General features: G+C 40.5%; 1 protein-coding gene across 10 annotated transcripts in view; it reads left to right on the top strand.

Moving 5' to 3' along the window:
• The window catches only part of dmd (dystrophin), a 298,427-nt gene that overhangs the window by 5,742 nt on the left and 270,010 nt on the right, over positions 1-22,675 (top strand). The gene's annotated exons all lie outside the window — the stretch shown is intronic.

Below are 22,675 nucleotides of genomic sequence, written 5' to 3'. Positions count from 1 at the left end.
AAACCTGAAACCTTGTCAGTACAGAGAATGAGAGTTTGCATTAGCACAACCACTAACACTGTGTCAGCCACTGCCAGTTACAAGCTAACAAACAACATAAACAAATAAAAGATGCTGACTATGCCAACCGTTCTGATACGTTTGCTAGTCTCTGATTCTGGTCTCAACAGTCTCCTCATCTGAGTCTGGGTCTGACTGAGGCTCAAACATGTGGCTGAGTCTCTCTGATGTTTCCTCCTCTAACCATCTTGATACTCTCTGCTCTTTCACCCGGAGACCTGGAGCAAGCAGGTGGTGGGCGGGGCATAATGCCGGATCCAGATTTCTCAATGAGGAAGTAAGCGAAGATGTGCTTCCAGCCCCAGTTTTCCTTTTTTTTCACTTTCTATGTGGGAAAACCACGTTAAACAAAACATTAATCACAGCAGAGTATTTTTACAGAGTTTAAAACACGTCTGGAGAGGAGCTATAACAATAATAAAAGCAGTAAAATAAATTTTAAATGGGGAAAAAATAGGTCTTGTGGAAAACTGTCCACAGACGAGGGGAATAACTTGAGAATGCTGCCTCTCCATGTTTCTTTGTCCTCACTCTAGGAACAACTGAAAGGACACTCCCTGAGGACCTAAGTTGTGGAGTTGGATTATACCTTAAAAGCACATACGACACGTATTCAGGAACTTGTCCATTGGGTGATTTAAACACCCATAAAAGGATTTTAAGATCTATTCTAAAACTGACAGGAAACCAGTGAAGGGACTGGAGGACAAGCGAAATGTGTGCTCCTCTAGTCTTGGTCAGCAGATGTGCTGCTGCATTCTAAATGGTCTGCACCTTATTTAAAGCTTTTATTTGGATAGACCAGTGAAGAGAGCGTTACAGTAGTTTACCCTGCTGGTGATAAAAGCATGCACTAGTCTCTCAGTATCTGCATGGGTGAGAAAAGGCTGTACTTAGCAACTGACAATTCGGGTCTATAGGTACACCTAGATCTTTTTCAAGGGGTTTATCATTTTTTGAGAGAGGTTTTAGAAGTTGGTACACAGTATCTCTCTCTGGGTGTTGATAAATCATTTAAACCTCTGCATTGTCTTTGTTCAGTTGCAGGAAATTATGAGACATCCACAGGTTGATTTGATCAGTGCACTGAACCAGTTTATCAATGGGACTGGTGTCATCGGGTGATAGAGAAATGTACAGTTGTGTATCATCAGCATAGCTATGAGAATTGATCTGATGATGTTTCCATCACTGCAGGCTAAACCAGTGTAATCTGGAGGCTGTTGAGGAAGTAATTCAATAACGCAAAAAAAAAAAAAAAAGTGCAGTTCAGGCCAAGGGCTCAGAATAATGATTATTTTCATTATCCATTATTGTGTTGAAGAGTCAGAGTCATATATTGTATAAAGTGTGATTTCTATGTGTTTTTTGATTATAAAGCAGGTCTAGGTTCTATATTGATACTGTGAAAGTATCAAAGCCTCAGTCCACAGAGAAATGCACACAGCCTGTGTTCAGAAACTGAGCCTTAAAACCAGCCATCAGGACTTCTGTAACTTTGTGATGTCACAACAAAGCAGTCCCTACTCTCAGCCATGCACCAAGCCCCGCCCACCCAGACCCACCATCCAACCCTGCAGGGTTTGGTTTCTCTAAGTGTTTACCGGAAATCTGATATATTTTTATTGGATCACTCAGAAAACAGTCAGCCAATCAGGAGAGAGCCTCAGAGAATCTCTACTGATTGGCTGAATGACTTGTTACGAGAGCTCCACAGAGAAGCCTGAGAGAGGAGAAAAACTAGTAGTAAAACTACACTGAGATGGTTTTTGGTTCTTAAAACCACAAATATATCTTCTTATGGATATCAACACTTGAAATAAAACACCGGGAAAGTGTAAAATATGGGACCTGTAACTAAACGAAATAAACCAGTCATTAACATTTGAGGAAAAGCTCATTTTAGTGTCTTTTTAATGCTGCAGGTATTGTATTCACTTCTTTTCATTTAAAAATGGACTTTGCCACGGGGGTGCCTAAACTTTTGCATGCAACCATGGAGAGATAAATAGAGACGGTTTTTCCTTGGCTCTGCATTTTTCAGTATGATTGTCAATTTGGTCTAATGTGCTGCCTCCAGCAAAACACAAAAGTATGCAGTCGACAACATGTTGCCCATTTGATTTATCCCTGCACTAGCTGTGTGTGTGTGTGTGTGTGTGTGTGTGTGTGTGTGTGTGTGTGTGTGTGTGTGTGAATATGACTGTTTGTTTGTTAGTGTAATACCAAGTGAGGGTCTGTATTCTTTCGTAAATTGGTTTTAAAATTGTAGAATTTATCAACATTGACAACCTTTCATCAGGTGCGCACAGGCGTCTGTGTGTGTGCGTGTCTTTCTGCATGTGTAATCTTGTCTGCCTTGTTATCACACCCCTCAGGTCCATAACTATCTTGCTATTACCCATCAGTCCCTGCGTAGGCACAGACTTCTGAATGTTAATCCTGATTGGAGCAGACGGGCAGGTAGATTCAGGCGTTGCTGTGGACAACTGCACCCTGAGGACCCCTCCGTATTATGCAAAACAGCGGGTACACCCAGAACAAGCAGAAATTAAACACAATATCTCAGTAATGCCTTGAGGGAATTTCTTCATGTTTGGTACAAACATTCACTTGGACTCAAGACTGAAGTCATTAGAATTTGGTGGTCAAAGGTCAAGGTCATTGTGACCTCGCAAAACATGTTTTTGGCCAAAGTTCTTGAATTCATACACTCAAATGTCTGTAAGGATAAAATGAAGTGATGACATTTTATATCCAGAAGGTCGAAGGTCAGCTTCACTGCGATATCATGCTCAATGCTATAACCTCGGAAGGGGATATAGTGATCATGTTTCCTGTAATTGGTTGGTGGAGGCAAATAACTGTGAGGCGGTGATTCTAGTTTGATTTCACTTTGTTTATCTCTTCAGTTCTTTTGTCTTCATTCTTTTGACTTTGCATCAGTTTACGTCTCTTCACGTCTTTCTTTTCATCTCTTCTTTTGACTTCAGTTTTCGTCTTTTCACTCCACTTCTCTTTTTGTCTCTTTCAATTTACTTCTTCTCTCTTTTCAGTCCCCCTCTTAAATTTACTTCACTCTTCCTTTTGATTTCACTCCACTTCTTTTGTCTCTTCCCTCTCATTTGACTTCTCTAGTCTTGCCTCTCTCTCCTCTGTGCACAAGGCAGATGTCAATTCTTTGTTTATTTGGTTAGTTGTTTCTTTATTGTCATTAATATCGAGGCAGACAAGATACTGAACTCTAACCTGACCCTGATGTATCATCGGTGTGTGTGTGAGTGATAGAAAAGCGCTGTATGAATGTGTGTATGTAAATAAAATAAATTAAAAAAGATAAAATAATTATCAATAAGAAAGGAGCTAAATAGATAAATGACTCTTCAGTAACCAAACTAACCAAAAAGAGACTCAACCAACTGAACAAACAACTACCCTAACAAACTCTCTGTCTCTGAGCTGACAGCTGAACAGCTGTACAGTGTGCACGTCTCGTTGAGTCCAGCTCAGTGAAAGTGAAACAATGCTGTGACTACTTTTTCAAGCCTGACTGAGGAACGCCATTCGGGAAATTACATTTTAAAGTCGGTAGAATGCTTTATGCAACAGGACCAGGCCTTACAGGAGGGAAAATGTGACCAGAGGTTGTGACAAAGCCTTGAAAACAGAACACGGAGAACCAGCTCAGAGCGAAACGCATCTATTGTTATACAGAGTGAATATAAATAATAAATGATTCTATTCAGCAGGTGTAAATAGTTCGAATAGGTAATACAGTTATTTACTGTAGCAGCTGATCATTTTGAGGCAGTGCACGTGAGGATGAATAATATAATAAAAGAGGCAACAACAGAAACTGTTGTTTATTTTTGTTGAGTAAATTTCCACCGTCAGCCTCTTGGAGACCTTTTGCCCAGCTGGTGTCCTCGCAGTCCCTCAGGAGCTGCTGCTGCTGCTGCTGACAGACAGCTGGCTGTGGCGACACTGGTGGCCAAATGGCGGTTGGTGTCAGTATTGATTGAACAGATGGACGCCTCGGCGGCGCTTAGGCACCGCTCACATCTCGCTGTTGATGTGGATTCACAGGAAGAGTCTGCAGCCGTGCTAGCAGATCTATGAAGCCATGGTGGACCAACCAACAGGCTGACGTCCTGAGATGGACGGCTCGAACGCACCTGGGACCGGATGCATGAAACTCTGAAGATTCATGACTAAAACCACAAATATGCATAATTCTTCTGTCAGAATTATGAAGTGCCACAAGTTATCAGGCATGGCACGGAAAAGAACAACAAAAAAGACACACAACTTCACTGATTGTTAGTCAGATCACAAACTGGAGCTCATCAGTAAACTTTAGTATAATAACTCCATTTGTAAAGTCCTGTTTAACTTCATTTGTCAGGACTAGAGACATCTTTAGGCTTCAGACAGGCTGCAAACTGTGATGAGTACATATTAAAATGAATAAGGAGGACATAATATTAGACAATGCTAAAGGAAACACTGAGAACACAAACACAATTTTTTCTGTTTATGAATGATCAAATTGTTTTTGCTGTGCAAACAGCAAAACTTCGGATGATGATAATGAATTGAAGCTCTGTGAAGTTGGCTATTTTGACTATTATAATATTTGGTCTCCTCTTTATTTTGCATTTTCACTTCACTGGATCTTAACTTGGCTTGTTCTAAAACATGGTTTTTGTGTGTATGCAACATTTGTGCTTCTGGCCCCTGGTCTTTCTAAAGGCCGTGCCCCTAGCATCGGTGAAAACGGGCGACGAAGTGTTTAGTGAGCTGCTGGGGCAAAACCATAGCAAATGACACTACACGGGGTAAAGCGATACCAAACCAAATTTGATGCAGCACTGGACCTTACAGATGCATCAGTGCAGCCAAACTTCAGAGCTTTGCTCCTTGAGCAGGGCATCAAACTTTGAAGAGGACATGTAATGTGTGAATGCATAGATATAAAGCAGAACAGACTCATCACTCCTCCCCAAAATGACAGGCCTAGAAAATCCCAATCTACTGAAAACTACAAGTTTAACCTCCAAAGTTTAACACCCGTATGATCGGGTAATGACATTTACGGACAGAAGATGGCAGCAAAGGGAACCGCTGGCTTTGGAGCTGTTCTCAGAGAGACTGTGTGAGACGCTGGCAATGAAGATGAATGTGTGGGAACACATCCGCCTGTTCTTGGGAGATTTGAGTCTGGCTCTGTATGAGAGAGAGAGAGAGAGAGAGAGAGAGAGGGAGAGAGAAGGAGACAGGTTGGGTTGATACGAAACATATAGAGAGAGAGGACATAGGGGAAAACAAACACAAAAGAAGAAAGATGATGGAGAAGAAAAGCAGCTGTTTTCTTGTGGGAAGACAAGGACGTGTGGTAAAAATGAATGAGGAGTGATGGATATGAACACACATGCACACACACATGCTGTCGCGGTGGAGTGAAGGGTTCAGTGTGTGATCTGACCCACATGGAGTTTCTGGGTCGCTGCAGACCAGAGGAGAAGGAGGAGGCTGTGTGTGGATGTTGTAATGAGTCTGGCAGATCCCAGAGGAGCCTCCTCCCTGCTCAATCAGACCCACACACACACATCCACACACACACAAAAAAGATCTTTTTTTGGGTTAGGAGGAGTCATGGAAAAGTGGGTTTTTCAGAATTAGGTTGTGGGGCTCACAGCAGGGCTTACGCCGATCAATCAGGCTGGAGGAAGAGTCACACTGGGCTGAAGTCAAGCAAGCAAAACAGTCCTCGTGCGCACAGATTATCATCTTTTATCGACGCGTCGAGCCTCTATTAGCATCGTCACACTCACAGTTGGTGCCTCGTCCTTTGACACAATTGACTTGTCAGAAACAGGGTCAGGTAGTGGGTGGGAGCGGGAAGTCTCGCTTCTAATCCTGAAATCTGAAGGCAAACATTTCCGCTCTCGCTGGGCTCAGAATCTGAATCCTCACTGGGTCTGGATTAGCTGGGATTTTCAGCTCATCAAGGAGGGATCAATAGTTTCAGTAACTCTCAAACAGACAAAGCGACAGAAATGAGTCTGAGTTACAAATCATAAAAATGGAATATCAGGGCCGCAATCGAAGGGGAGAAAAACCAGAAATTTTGAGAATGAAGTCAGAATAAATGTTTAATTTTACAAGACAGTCATAATATTATAAGATTAAAGTCATAATTTTAAGGGAAAAAAAGTCCAAATATTTCCAGAATAAAGTCGTAATTTCAGGTTTCGTGTTGTTTTAGAGGGGAAATATCAGAAGAGCAGTAACGTGGAGCATCCTGTGTAGTTAGACTTTAGCATAGGTTTCACAAATAAGGAGATACTTAATCTTTTGGCTCATCAGCACCATAAGTAAAAGGATGTTCAAGAAACTGCCTATTCTGTTGTTAGACAGATAAATAACAGCTGCTCAGGCTGCCAGTGACTCCTTTCACTGGTTTTATTGGTTGCTTGTAATATTCCTAATAATTATAGCGTTCTACTATACTGTATATGTGGTTTTGATATTTCTGATCATATTCACACTTTAAGCCTATATTTTGTTTGCAACTACAGTTGAGAAGTGTTCTCGATGTACATTTTAACCCCCCCCCCCCCCCCCCCCCTCTCAGACAGAAAAAGACTTGCAGGGCAGCACCATCAAACACAGAAGATGGAGAAATAAGATCAGCTCCACTTTGATCCTGTATGCTGCATCAGTAACTGTGTGTGTGTTTGTGTGGGTGTGTGTGTGGGTATGTGTGCTCTTGTTTGTCTATCTTTGTGAAGACCACTTTGAGTTTTAGACCTTGGGATGACTTTTGGGCTGATTCTTGCTTTGGGACTAATCTTGAAAAGGGGGGGGGGGCTGGTAAGCCTCAGGGTTAAGGTGCTGACAGTGAGCCATAACATTCCTGGTTCAAGTCTGGCCAAGGACCAATTATTTTACACCATCCTGATCTTCTCTAGTGGCAGCTGAAAAACTAAAATGTGTACTGTGATGTGTATTGTAATTTTCTTATCGTTAAAACGGATTTGATTCAATTTGTATTGAAAAAGGTAAGGTCCCATGTTTTACACTTCTTCTTTTATCTGAAGTGTTGATATCCATCAGAAGATATATGCATAGGTAAAGGTCATGTAACGAGAAAAAAAAAAAAAGGTACATGTCTTTAAAGCCTGAAAGAACGACCTTGTATCTTAGAGCAGTTATTTCAGACCATGTACTCTACCTGCTAAGTTATATAAATGACATAAAACGGAAAGATGCAGTTTCATTTAAAAGACTGATATCACCTCATATCTGCTTCTTCCTTTTCCATCCTTCAGCATTTGACTCAAAACCTGCAGCAACCTCTTTCCAAGAATTTAAGACACCCTGGCATCTCAGTATATTTTTAAGAATATTTTATATGTTCATGAGAAAAAGAAAGTGGAAGGTCACTTTCCCTCCTACTCTCTCATCCACTTGAGCCCCTTCCCATTTTTATCATGTGCTGCTTTTCTCAAACAAGGCATCATTTAGCATCTAACTTCATGTCAAAGCATTCCTTCCTCATTTCTGTCAGGTTACAGAGCTGTGATGAACGATTGTATATCAGTGGTCCGTGGGCCAAAAAGGGCCCACAGCAATAATATCAGGCCGTCAGAATATTTTGATAATCCGATTTTCTTTTTTCAATCTTACAACATCAGACTGACAGTCCCATATTTAGCTATAATGTCCAAGTAGAGAATCTGGCATCACTTCCTCTTTAGTGATTTTTGCATACAAAATAAAAGTGTGAGACAGTTTGCTTTTTTTTTTTTTTTTTTTTTTCCAGCTTTATTTCAAGTTATTGTGAGCTTTTACTTTGACAGGAAGCTCCAATTGTTCATTTGCTTGCCTGACAGACCTCTGAATTAGCAGACATATGATGTATGATATGGAAAAAAAAAAAAAAAAAAATGACACCAGTTCAGTAAATCAACAATATAATATGTGACAGTGGGTCACACACATGAACAGTAACAGAGCAGTTTCCAGTTGTATTTTTATCAATTAATTTCTAAAATTAGCCTTTGATTATGTTCTGACGGCCATAAAATAGATTAGTGAAAACTGCTGACCCCTGTTTTGTATTCTCTCTTTGTTTTGGGTGCCCTTATAAGACTACTGACTGTAGTAAATATGTTTTCATCTGCTGATGTGCAGAGCGGAGGCACTGTGGTGTGAAGCTTTTTTTTTTTTTTTTTTTTTTTTCTTTTCTTTTTACTCATGTGACATTTAGCAATTTAGCAATTTAGCAACAGGGGGCATCGATCAAATGTGGCCTCCTCAGGTGTCACAGTTGCTGGTAGACACACAGAGGAAGGCTGGATGAGGCCGTGATGTTATTTTAACTAGATTGAAGAGCAGGTTTTCAGGCAGATGTGTGGATGAACAGACCGGTGCGTAGCTGAGCGCACAGGCTAATGAGAAGAAACAGGTAAAAAGGAAACAAAAACTCTGGTAACTGGCACAAAAGGGGGGGGGGGGACACAAGGCAACAAAAGCTGGGAACAGATGCACGAGGAAACACGAGGGAAACGAAACTGATGGGCGGGGAAGCCAGGTGATTACAAGTGAAAACAGGTCAGAAAGAGCTGGGTTGTGGTCAGAGAAAAGTCTCCTTTCCGAAACACTTTTCCATGACCTCCTCATGAGGTCAAGGAACGATGCAAAGGAGAATTTATTAGGAATTAGACAAAGTTTTTAAACAAACTTTATTTTTCAAGTAAGTTTTCCTTCCATAACAGGATTACACCTCCTAATAAAGGATGTTTTGAAATAATTTATAACCTCACCTATGACCAAGAGCTTTGGGCTCAGACTTTGAGACAGGGTGAGGAACTCTGACATCTGGAGGGAGCTCAGATCAGAGCCGCTGCCCCTTCGTGTCGAACGGAGCCAGAGGTGGTTCAGGCGTCTGATTAGGATGTCTCCTGGGCTCCTTCCATTGGAGGTCTTCCAGGCACGTCCAATTGGTAGGAGACCTCGGGGTAGACCCAGAACACACTGGAGAGATTATATATCTCATCTGGCCTGGGAACGCCTCGGGGTCCCCCAGGAGGAGCTGGAAAATGTTGCTGGAGGGAAGGATGTCTGGACGACTTTGCTTGACCTGCTGCCACCAATCTGAAAACGGATGGATGGATGGATGGGAAGGAATATACTAGAAGAGCTGAGCCATTAAAATAATAATTAAATAAAAGTAAGGAATTGGGCAATGGACCAGAGTAAATTAATTTCAGACAGTATATGGAGTTTCCTTGCATGGGTGCCTTTGACCTTTTTTTTTATAGGCTATGTTTGTTAAGTAGAGGAAATTCATTTTTATTGCATTCCACAGTGAGAGGGATTTATGTATATAGTATTTTGATATGTGATGATATCTAGAAATTCAATATGCTTGTCCTCAAGATGACTCTTAACTGGACTGATCTGAAGAGAAGAAATCTATATTTATGGATCTGGAGCTCAGCCAGTCATGCAAGGATTTCCATAAGTTTTGGATCATATCACAAGCATAAAACAGGTGCTCTGTTGGGTCTGCTGTGGTGAAACTTCAATGGTGCTTCACTTTCAATGCTGCTGCCGTGAGGAATTATGGGACGGCATCATGTCCTTTCCTTTTACATAAGATGGTCCTATGGTAAAGGAGATAGGAAAGGAAGCATTGAAGTACCTTTCCTTAGCAGTTAGAGAGTTCAACCAGCTCTTATCACGGCACGAAAAAGTCAAAGTGAGTAATAACAAGAACGCAAATGTGTTCTTTCATGAGGCCCACATTCCGCATTATGGCTCCATTATTAGACAGAAGGATGGTTGTTTAGTTTTCACCATGATCAATTAATTGAGTCTTTTTTTTTTTTTTTCAACACTTGCTGCAGCTGCTTCACAACAGAAATGTATAAAATGACCACGTGACAGTAAATCGCATTATCTTTCTTATAGATCACAATCAAATAGAGGAAGAACATCATGTCATTAAACCTATGGCTACTTGAGGGCATTGCAACAGGCAGTAAACACAACACTTATTAATTATCACCTTAAAAAGTTGACATTGCCAACATGTTATAAAAGAGTAGTTTATTTGCACATTAACAGCCATTTAGAGTTGTGTTTGTGTCCACCTGATGAATGCAACTCAAACATTCACTCCCCTTTTAGATTGGTCTCACAACATAGATGCTAAATGCTCCATTGTGTTCAGTAGCTGGTTGCTAACTTCTACCTGTGCTGCAAAGGTTGTGTGCAGTCTGTGTATCACTAAAAGCAGTTGCTTGTTGTGACTGGCGAGGCCACTGATGAGAGCGGTGAGAATGAACCACAACAGCAAAGTTTCAGCCTGAAAAACCAAAATAATGAGCCAAAAGATGCTAAAACAGCGAAGAGCTGAGAGGAACTGCAGAATTCCGTGATAATTCTCTATGGGTCCATGACTATGATTGACACCTTCCACATTACACCTATTGGTGTTATTAATTGTTAATGGAATAAAAATGATTAGAGGCGCTTTAATTTGAGGCAATTTCAGGCAAATAGTTACCTCAGTACTTGAGACGAGTGTGCATGCATGTTTAAGTAGATGTGTATGTGTGTTCGTACGAGCTCAGTTCTTTCTGAATGTTCTTGCAGCTCAGCAGGTTATAAATCTACAGTTGGCCTAATTCATTTTCAGCTGAGCACTTTTTAATCTGGCCTTTGTTCTCTCACCCTCTCCTCCTCCTCCTCCTCCTGCTCCTCTCTCAGCATCCCTCCTTTCCTACTCTGTATTCTCTCTCTATTTGTTGTTTCAGTCTCTTATTTGCTCACACTGTTGTCTAGTCTCTGACACGCACAGGCACACACACCGTTAGGCACTGCACTCCTTTCCTTTTGACTCTCCTCTATTCCTCACACCTTTCTCTTTCTATCTCTCCATCTCTTTCATTCTTTTTTTTTTTTTTTTTTTTAATACAAAACCATTGTCAGCAAAGTTCTTTTCATTCTTGCTCCCTCAAACGGTGTCACGAGGCTGATGAAAAGCAAAGATTGAATTGGAGAGATGATTTAGAAAATACAGATGAGTTAGAAACTCTGAGAAATGGAGACAGATGGCCAGAGGGTAGATTGGGGCCACTTAGGTTGAAAGGTTGGATGGATGATATAAAAGAGGGAAAGATGGAGGGGAAAAAAAAACACATGGAGGCCAGAGGTTTCAGACGGCAAGGCGCAGGAGGGGGGATTTTAGATGAAGGAGAGACTGAGCGATGGATTGGAGACGTTTGAAAGAGCAGAAAGGGAGAGCTGTGCATGCACAAAGTTTTCCTGCAGCTTTTTTTGGATAGAGGGATTTGGAGGGCGGAGGGGGGGGGTTCAGAAGTGCAGTGTGCTTGAGAGGCAGGTGGCCTTGAGGAAGATGGCATCAGATGGAGGAACTGGGTAATGAGAAAAATGGAGGAACAGAGAGGAAATGAAGACAGTTTTGAAGGTTTGGAGGACCCAATCAGCTGGCAGGGGGTGACAGGCATGGAGGAGAGACTGTGAATCTTCAAGGCTGCGGTTCTTACATATGAGAACCAGGGAGGGTCTGTGGGATGTTTTGTGGGTCTCTGAGCTAGTTAGCAGGCAGTCTGACTCTCCAGATGTGGACCGCTGTGAAAAGCCTCCCACTGGCCAAGCACTCTTTTTCTTTTTCCTGTCTTTCTGCTTCTCCTGTGTCGCCCCTTGCAAAGCAGGCTACTGCTAGCATTCGAGCTAACACGCTACACACTATATACTTTGGCAGGACATTGAAGATTGTACAGCAAAGTATAAAGTTGTCTGTCCCATTAAAGTAGTGCTTTTAGAAAAGGGAAGTTCTTAATGTTAGAATATGGAAGACATGAGAGGACAATAAATTGAGGATGAGTTTTTGATAAGCAATAGGAAGTGATGTTTGTTTTTTTTTTTTAAGCTTAGCATTACAAGAACTTTTTAAACTTTTTTAAAATTATTTATTTTTTGACCAGGGTTTGACAGAGTTGGCACATGAGATCAGTGAGATGAGACGGCAACACCAACAAAACCATTTGTTATAATGGCGAAATTATTGTTTTATGGTCACAGGAAAATAAAGTTATTGAGATCACAAATTACTGAGAAATAAAACAGCAGAAATGGTGACATACATCTTTTTCAGGCTTGCACAGCTGACTTGATTTTGCAAGCGCTTAATTAGCCTTGTGAAAGAAGTTCATTAATGGGACCTTTAAGTCAACACTTGACTGTTCTGATTGGTGTAAGAAAATTCAATCAACCCAACCTTTTTTTTTTTTTTTTTCACCCATACTGATTATAAATTCTGCCAGATTTCACGATCTTAGCAGGTGGAGATGGCCTGAAGTGCAGAACAGTACACCTTGTGACAAGATAGCAGAAATATTAACAATAACATAACTGAGAGAAGTGAAAACAGGCTTTAATGTCTGAGATTATCCTCTGTAAGTCAAAATAAGCACAGTGAGGAGAAAAATGTCGCACATCAGAGTCACTAGGTTTGTTTTATTTAATGCCTTTGACATTTTAATGTGTCATGTTTTATTAAACAATAGCTAGTGAGCAGTATCTGGAGCAGTTTGCTTAACTTATCTTTGAAGCGTGCTGAAATGTGTGATCCCTAAATAGACATTTACAGTCGTATATTGTGCTGAAAACCAAATCTCTTTACAATGTCGACTTCTTCTTAATGCTGTTTGTTGCTGGTGTGGCACTCGCCATAACCAGCGCTTCCCCCAAAGCACAGGCTTAATGTTGTTGAGTTTCATTAAAGGGCCGCAGGGTGTCTTGGTATATCAGTGCTGCAACTGTGCCTCCAGTTTCAACACCCACTGAATGCTCCATCCCTTCCCTGCACGGATCTTTGTCCCGTCATTCTCTTGTTCTTATTTACAGTCTCTGCATTTAGCTGATGCAACCAGAGCAACTCAGTGAATGCTACAGTAGAAGAAGCTTCAGTTCCTATCATCAGCATTACACGCCTCCCGTCAAAGGAGTCCGAGGATCAGAGCCATGATAACATCCCCGCGACCACAGAAGGATCATGAAAGAGGGAAACGCTTGTAAAGGAAATGAAGAATGATTTTTTTTTTTTTTCAGAATTAGTACAGAGAGGCTTTCTTTTTTTTTTTTTCAGTCTTCCTTAAAAAGATGAATTTTCAGCCTAGAGGCCAGTCTTCGCCAGCGTCACAAATGGCAAAGTTTTGCAGCGATTTTAATTCATACCAAGGGAATTGCCTTTATTATTGGATTCACTCACAGAGCTGAAATAAATCTATGCAAATTTGTTGTGTGGGGTTCAACTTTGGTGAACTCTGACCCGTGATTTTGGCTGTTCTGACCTTAGACGGGATGGCGAGTTGAAAACGGAGAAAGCTGTCACAGTTTCTAAGCTGTGTTGTGTTCACTTTTTTTTTTTTTTTTTCAATTCAGTTCAATTTTATTTATATAACACAAAACCATAGCATACATTATCTCCAGGCAATTTACAGAGAAAGGTCAAGACCTTACAATATTATAGAGAGAAACCCCGCAGTTCCCAACATGAGCAAGCACTTGATGACAGTGGAGAGAAAAACTCAAAGAGGAAACCTTCGACAGAACTGGCCTCAATATAATGATAATAATAATAATTAATGATGATGATGTTGCAATGGCAGATCCTGCTGCTTCAGAGTTAGAGACATCTACAGAATGAGGACAGAGAGGAGACTACAGGAGAGAGAGGACACAAAGTTGATGACATGCAGTAGCGTAAGGGCTCACATGAGGCAGCTCTGACTATAAGCTTTATCAGAGAGGGCAGTTTTAAATGTAGAGAGGGTCCTTGCCTCCTATTCTACTCTTGGAGAACCACAAGTAGGCTTGCATTTACAGAGTGGAGTGTGTTATTGGGATAATAGGGTACAGTGAGATCTGTAAAATGCATTGGAGCTGGGAATTAACGGCTTTGTACCTAAAGAGAAGGATTTTGAATTTTCGTCAGGATTTTACAGGGATCCAATGCAGAGAAATTTGATCTGTTTCTAGTTCTTGTTAGTATTTGCACTGGAGGCTTTTTACAGATATTGGCACATCTCATAATAAGGAATTACAGTCATACACAGTCATTATCTGTAGCCTGCAGCTTAATATTTGGGATGAAAGAGTGAGCTGCAGCCCTGAAATAAGTTTTAAAAATGCACAATCAAGCGTCTCACACAGAGACTCCGACACTTAAAGGAGCACAAACCCGGGGATGAGACGTGACAGATCCGTTTTACCAGTTAGCACAGCAAGCTGGCAGCTCACACTTTCTCCCCTACGTCTGCATCTGAATGTGTGTGTGTCTGTAGCTGCATGTGGTGACAATGTGTGAGTCCTCTCCAGCAAACTCAGCTGGCAGCGTATAAGGAGAATATTGCCTTTATTAGCAGGTTTACCCACGTTTAAAAAAAAAAAAAAACCCTCTTATACCTGCTAATTTTGGTGTAAAAAGGTTATTGGAGTCATTTTTGTCCCTTGCTAAAACAAGTCTCTACGACAGCCTTCTTCCATCTGCACAATATTGAAAGTCAGAAACATCCAGTCTCTAAAGGATGCCGAAAACTAGTCCATTTGTCAGCTATAGACTCAACATTTTCCCATACATAGGAGTTGGTAACATCTATTAACATTGTTAATCACAGTCATCATCTGTAGCCTGCAGCTTAATATTTTGTGCAGACAAAGAAGCATACTGTTGTGTTTCCACTTGACACTGTCTGTACTCTGTTGGGCTGGTTTAAAAAAAAGACCTAAAACCTCCTGGCACTAGTGTGTGCTTAAGAAATAAAATCTTAAAGGGATCCCTTCTAGGAATAATGACGACAAAAACAAGTGAAAGGGCTGATGCACAGATGAAAGTGTGAGGGATGAGAGACACAGGGAGAGAAGGTGGGAGGGCTGGGGAGGAGAGGGACAGCGCTGTGATTGCAGTTAATTGCTGCTCACATCCAGGGTGGGTCTAATCACTCTGAGGCTCTGTGTGAGTGTGAGTGTGTGAGTGTGTGTGTATGTGTGTGCAGACTATGCTAATTTTTCCCCAGCCTCTGGTATAGCCCTGAGCTCATCGGAGCGGCGGCTTGGTCATGCTTTAGCCTTGGTTTATAATTAGCAAATAGATTATATTTCAGACCCTCCATGGCACCCCTCCACACCCCGGAATCAGACAGGGACCCTTTTTCAATTTACATAAGAGGAGAGAGGAGAGACAGGGAGCCAGGACAATAGATAACACCATATAAAAAACTTCTCTCCCTCTCCTTTGTACCCTCTTCAGCCTATTTCTTCTCTGTGTGGTTGCCGAGGGAGAATCTGTTTTATTGTCTTGAAGTCAGCATTAAAACCAGTGAATGGATATCTGGTCTGATTTAAAAGTCACCTGCCATGTCATATACCATTTGGTGGGCACTTGAATCCAAAGCCCCTTTTCATTTTTTATATTGTTCATATTTTTTTTAGTAGGGCTGCAACAAACAACTATTCTCATTGTCTATTTATCTGTCAATTACATTCTCGATTAATCGTTTCTAGTTTTGATAGAAGCACAGGGCTTTCCTCCAGGAAACTGATGTTTGACCTCCAATATGTATCAAAAGTTGATACTTAGTTACTTCCTTACATAAACTTAGTTGACTTATCATCTTGTTTTTTATGTCTCCTGAGCCGGAGGCAGTATCTTTTCAAGTTGTTCATGCTTCCGTCCCGTTCTTGTGAATACAATATCTCACTAACACTTCGATTGAACGCAAACATTTATTAGGACCCAAGGATGAACTGATTAGATTTTGGCGTTCAAAGGTCAGAGGTCACTGTGCCCTGACAAAACACGTTTTTGGCCGTAAACCACAAATTCATACACTAATTATGACACAATTTAACTCAAATGTCTGTGAGGATAAAATCAAGTGATGATATTTTTATATCCAAATGGTCAAAAGTCAACTTCACTGTGACATCATAATGTTCTGCAAAAACGCCTCTGACCATTATTCGATGCTGTAACTCGGCGGAGGCATACAGGTGGTATGAGGCAGTAATTCTGGTTTTCTTTTATATTCAGTTTTCAGTCACAGTTTGGTTACCTTAGCCAACAGCACTACCGGGGAAAATGTGATTTTATGTTCAAAATGTACAGTTTTGTTCTATTTACTGTTACTGTTGTTCAACTGTAAAATATGGTTATTCAAGTAGGTGTTTGTTTCAAAAGGAATACAGGCGGATCTATCGTTATCAGATTTTTATTATTCTTAAGTGAAACAACAGGTGATGACTCACTTTCCTTTCCCTCTGACAAAACCTTAAACTGGTTATTTAATGGCCCTTTAAGCCACCTGTGCACACAGACCATAAATTAAACCAATGGAAAACATTGGAGGGAAGAGATTTACTGTAGCATTATATTGCCAGTGAAATGAGGTGAGGGTTGTTGCCATGAGACTCATTTCCAAAAACAACCCGAGCCCCTGGTCACTTTTGGATCCTGACTTACAGTTCAGGGAATGCAACATGAGAGTGATTGAACTTTAAGGCTTTGTGAAAACAGAGCATCGTCTCCCTCCCTCTGAGACATTCACCATCTGTTGTATTATATCAATTGATTCTAATTACGTTTATGAGCTGGATGAAACTGAAGAAGAGGACTTGGGTATGAAGCTGAATAAGCGGCCCTGCTCATTTTTATTAAGCTTTTTATAGAGGCAGCGCTCCACATCAATCACCATTTTAAGCACAGTTGTCAAAATCACCAAAAGCAGCAGTTTGGTGCAAATGTTTTTCTATCAGTGATCATTTACATCTCTGTAGTATAGTTTGAGCTAATTAGAGACTGTCCTTTTCAAATGGGGTGGTCGCCTTGCTCAGTTTACTCTGTTAGATTTGATTTGACAAAGTCAGAGTGCTGTCTTAATGAGGCAGTCTCATTTGATTGGTCAGATTTCTAGTTGCAGGGCCTGATGGTCTATTAGATGACTTGTTTACATGCCTTTAAGCTAGAGCAAAATCGTTTTGTGGACTTGATGCCAGAGTTGCTCAGGTACCTGTTGGCACAAGTAGCCCTGAGCAATGAGCAACGACAGATGCCATGTGAGCCTAGAATTGTGGGATTCATTCCCGGGATCAGTTTTGCTTGTATCTGCCAGAAGCACAGGAATATGTCTCGGTGACATCGCTGCCAAAACTGAACCAAAACAAGCTACAGTGACACAAAATGGAACATACAGCAGAAACCGACCTCGGAGACCAAACTGTAGTCAATTAAAGGAACAGAAACATAGGCTCTTCGCTTTGCTTAGCAAGAGGACTGGATTCAGGAGCAAACAACCAGTCTGGCTCTGTCTAAAGTGTTGTTTCTTTATCCTCCTGCTTCTGGTATTTTCGGCTAATTGTCTCCTGCCTCTATCTTCATAATTAAACCTGTACTGATCCTGTACTGTTTTTGGGGGCCGTGTAACAAGCTGCACACAGAAAACTTAAACATTAGACGTATACTGTGCAGTACATATGGTCAAAGTGCCAGCAAACATTTGATCATTTTCACATTGCTGGCTGACTTGGAGCAACATTTGGAGTCTGATGAATATAAATCCAGTACTGACTCTCCTTTGAGCTCTGTTTTCTTCTCTCACAAATCTGAAAAACATCTGGAGCTTTTGCAGCTAAATGCTCCATTTTGTTCATCAGCTTGTTGCTCACTTTGTCAGCAGCTGTCCAAGTATTGTACAGTGGGTTCGTCTGAAAACGGCCCCTGTTACGGCCAAGGCTGCATGACAGTACAAGGGGTCCTGGACCACAACTTTTCAAATGCACTCTGAGTAATCGTTACTGTGTTGGAAGGGTTAGGAGCTTTTCTGCCTGTGCATGCAATTGATAATACAAATATACACCCAGTTGGCAGTTTATTTGGTACATCTAGCTAAAGCCAATGCAGTCTAATAAAAGAGTCCTGCAATAAATTGTCCTTTATATTGTTCAGTTTTTTATTCAAATTGTTGCAGAGAGTTGTTGATTCAATTGTATCATCATTTAGGAGAATAGAACCTAGACCTGCTTTATAATCAAAAAAGACTTTATACAATACAGGACCTTCAAGCTACATAAATCAACCAGCTGCCGCTTCTTATAGAAATAAAAGCAGACTAAAGCAGCAGAAAAGGAGGAGATGTATAAACAACATAAACTCTACAGCGACTGCAGGTAACAAACCGACAAAACGCCACGTTGCGTCATCAGTCATTTGCTGCACACGCTTGTCACTGAATGTCACTCTAAGAGTTGTGCACAAGAAAGTTCCCAACAATCTGCTCTAAATCCAACACCTCTGCTCATTCAATCGCAATACAATGAGGGGCTGTTTTTTTTTTTTTTTTTTTTTTTTCATGATCAAGCATTCAGTGCCAGGTTCTGACACTTGACACTTCTCTGTATTGATGCTGTGCACACATTAAGGTCAATGCCCAGCAGCCTAGTTATACACTTATTACTGAAATGTATCCGCTCGATGTTTTACCAGTTTTCATCAATTGAAAATTCTTCATTTTCATATAATTCACTAAACAGTCTGTATCCAGGTACATGCTGATTAAACAAATTAAGTCACAGTGGGAAAATTACTGGTGGATTGTTTTCATATAATTTCCATTTTCATTTAATTTTCCAATGATCACATTGATAGAGGGGTAAGTAACTATGTATGTGTGTGTGTGTGTGTGTGTGTGTGTGTGTGTGTGTGTGTGTGTGTGTGTGTGTATGTATATGTGTGTGTATGTATATATGTATATGTATATGTGTATATATATATATATATATATATATATATATATATATATATATATATATATATATATATATATATATATATATATATATATATATATATATATATATATATATATATATATATAAAAAATATAGTAATTCAAGCTCTTAAGAGAGGAGATGTAAAACTACATTGAGATACGATTTGGTTCTTAAAACCACATATATATCTTCTTATAGATATCAACACGTCAAATAAAAACACAGGAAAAGTGTAAAATATGGGACCTTTAATGATCCTTCAGACATACAATACTGTGGAAATAATTACAGACCACTTTGCTTGACTTGAGGCTGCCATATGAATCTCAGACAGGTTAATTGCACGCTCACCTGGGGAAGCTTGGCTGGCTCTTGAGTGAATATGTTCTTAATAGGTAAACAAAATCCACAACAGAATTACCCGTAGGATTATATCACTTGGGGCAGGGTTATAAAAGTCTTTAATAAGTAAACAAATAGCTTGATTGGATTAGCTCCCAGGTTGTCTGACTCGGGGCAGTCATGTGGATGGATTCAAACAGGCCTGGAGTTTATGTGGTTGATCAAAGTGGGAACATTTTTAGAGCTGACAGTGATCTGAACTCCCTGGGCTTGTTAGTTTAATCAAACATCAGTTGAGTAGATTACCGAAGCCTGACACCGCATCTACAGTAATCTCTCCCGTTATTCCTCTTCTTCACCTCCTACACACACACACACACACATGAACTCTCACGCACAAAGAGACACATACGCTTAAAACGACAAAATGCTCAAGTTAACAGTTTATCATGCTGCCAGGAGTAAAGAGGTGGTAATGACAACATACAAGTGTGCAACTGTATTGAATGTGTGTTTCTCCACACGCTGGAATGTGTGCGTCTTTCTTTGTGATTTTGTGCGTCTTTGTGTGTCATTTGAACCATGCTCATTAAGATAATGACTCCGCCCGTGGGATCACTCTCTGCGGGAAACATGCATACATTCATTGCCACTGGCAGTGCAACAAAACAGATGCCATAGCAACTGTAGCCGGGATACAGTACAGTAGGCGATGAGGTCCTTGGTAACCTGGGCGCTTCCCCAAAAAACTCCCAGTGAGCCTGAAGGCAGCTGGAGCCGACACATGGCTACAGTGGTATACACAGGCCCTGCAAGCCCTGTGTGTGCACAGAGGGGAAGTGTGTGTGTGTGTGTGTGTGTGTGTGTGTGTGTGTGTGTGAGTGAGAGAGAGATAGAAAGAGAGCATCAGATTCCGGCTCCCTGTATCTGCTCCCAGTGTTGAGCCCTTGCATCGAACAAACCCTTTTTAGGGCTTTTATGATTGAAATTGCAGCTGAATGTTTGCCTGCGGCGTCTTTTTGTTCGCTGCAGCCTCTGTTTGTACAGTGCAGAGACTTTGAGGCAGAGCAGAAAACCTTGTGACAGTGGAAGCAATTATGCTGATGAAAAATGGACAGAGACCAGTCAAATTTTTCAGTGGGAGATTTGAAGAAATAATGGAAGGGTTGAGTTTTTTTTTTTTTTTTTTTTTTTTTTTTTCAGGTATCCTGATATCCTGGCAGCTGACAATGATAAACACAGTTTATTCCTTTATTTACATATTGCAGTGATGTTTTCAATGGCCTCATTAGAGTGACGTAATTATTAGCGACTGCTGTTGTCAAATTGATAAAGATGTTTTCTGAATTTGCAGTGCCATCGTGTATTTGGTTGCGTTGTGAGTATTTGCAGCACACGTGTTGTCAAATTGATGAGGATGTTTTCTGAATTTGTGTTTTGTCCATTTGCATGTGTTTTCTTGAGCTGCAGCGCGTTGAGCTCTCAGGGCCATCGTAGTAATCATAACACATTTGAGGACTTACAGAATTTAAGTGTGAACGCTCCATTAAAGAGAGAGGAACAAGAAGACAGTAACAGAGTGCTGCTGTGCCTTTGAAATGGCACATGCTTATTGGCCAATTACAGTCCATCAGTAATGTGGACTTCAGAGGATCCAGCCACTGAACTTGGGGAATGCGGAGACAGGAAGTGGAGTTTTTGAAATCATGCTCGGCCAGTCAGATAAGACAACAAGGATATCTTGATTTAAGAAGTGTAAACAGGAAGAAACATGGGACAGGAGTGACAAGTCTTGTCCCCTATCTGTCCCCACAGGAGTCCTCTCTAATGATATAAATAAAGAAAGGTCTGTTGGGGGTTTTGGTTGTAGCAGTGTACACTGGTGTCGATCATTTTCATTCTGGACATTGTGGCTCTAAAGTATGGTATTGATTGTGTTGGGTGATTTAGAAGGGAAAATTTTTATTTCATTTTTTTTATTTTTTAAATTTTTGAACGTTTGACCTACCATGAATAAAACACACAGCCGCATATTTACTCATGAACTCTTTGATCACTTATGACCAATCTGATTTTCGTATGCCGTGGTTGACTCATTGAGTCTGATGTTGTTTTGATGTGAATAAATATTCCCACAAGATCACATCACAACCAAAGCATAGCTAAAATAAACTTTTAGATGAAACGCTTCAATCAACAAACAAATTAAAGCAAACATTGCGCTGAGAAATTGAATCAAGTGAAGATATGAAGCCATCACTGAAGGTGTGGTAGATGAAGGAAAGAGAAGGGCTAACAAAAACAGCAATGAAATATTTACAAAATTCATAATGCAAGTTAAAAAAGAGAGCACTTTAAAATGACCAGCCATTGGCCAAACATAGCTTCGCAACTGGAACTAGGTACAACATGCCATCAAAGTTTGGATTTATGTAAATGACTGATGTAAAACAGCATTTACAAGGTAGATGTAAACAAAATCTTGGTCAATATAACCCTTCATATTATATTATATATTATATATTATTGACTTTTGGTAGTGACAAATTTTGGAAGAGGAAAAATATGTCTGAAAATACAATATTCCTTTTGTACAATTACTAGAAATGTGTGTTTTGGATATTATATAACTTACATAGATACAAAGTTTGGGGAAAAATTTCAGGATGTTTCCAACTCTGACTTTGAACCAATTCTGTAGAACGGTCCATACATCTGCTCCAGAGAACAGTCTCCTTAATGGCCCTGCTCTCAAGTCCCCAACTGCGATAAGTGAATTTTAATTAAGAGAATATTGAGAAATGTAATAAATTATTTTAATGACCTACAAATGGTTTTGCTTCTCCGTGGAGAAAGAGAGAAGATGCACACATCGGCGGTTTCACCGGGGGACAGAAGGGAAGTGTGTATTGCTGCTGTCAGGGCCAAATTACACAAATCTGTTTCTCTTGCGTGAATGTTGGCTAATGTTGCATTTTGTATATTATAATAATCTTACTCTATATTCCTGGTGGCACAATTTGTTGTTTTCTGTACATCTCATGTGTGAACGTGATACCTCTGGAACATCTCGAGGGAATTTTGTCAAATTTGTTACAAACTTTCACTTCAGACCTGCCACCCACCCAGCACCAGGCGCCCACCTACCCAGTGTGTCCTCAGTTCCAAATCACCCAACTGAAACCCTGAATATTTGAGAGGTTCAAGGTCACTTTCACATCTGTAGAGCTGTTCATTTGATGAAGACCAAAGAAAACTGCTGATACATTGTTGCCTTTTAGTCCTGGTATAGTTTGTGTTCATATTGACTCAATGCAGACAGACCAAGAGCTGTCGTAGACTGTTGAGGCCGAACCGAAATGAGATTATGGAGGATTTTTGCTTTGCATCACCAGCTGTGCCTGTC

The sequence above is a fragment of the Trachinotus anak genome, unplaced genomic scaffold (genome assembly GCF_046630095.1).
Source record: "Trachinotus anak isolate AG129_WGS33_773 ecotype Australia unplaced genomic scaffold, CSIRO_AGI_Tana_v1 ptg000026l, whole genome shotgun sequence".
NCBI classification, from domain to species: Eukaryota; Metazoa; Chordata; class Actinopteri; order Carangiformes; family Carangidae; genus Trachinotus; species Trachinotus anak.
Note: the sequence above shows the minus strand (reverse complement) of the source record. Positions and strands in the feature narration are given on the sequence as shown.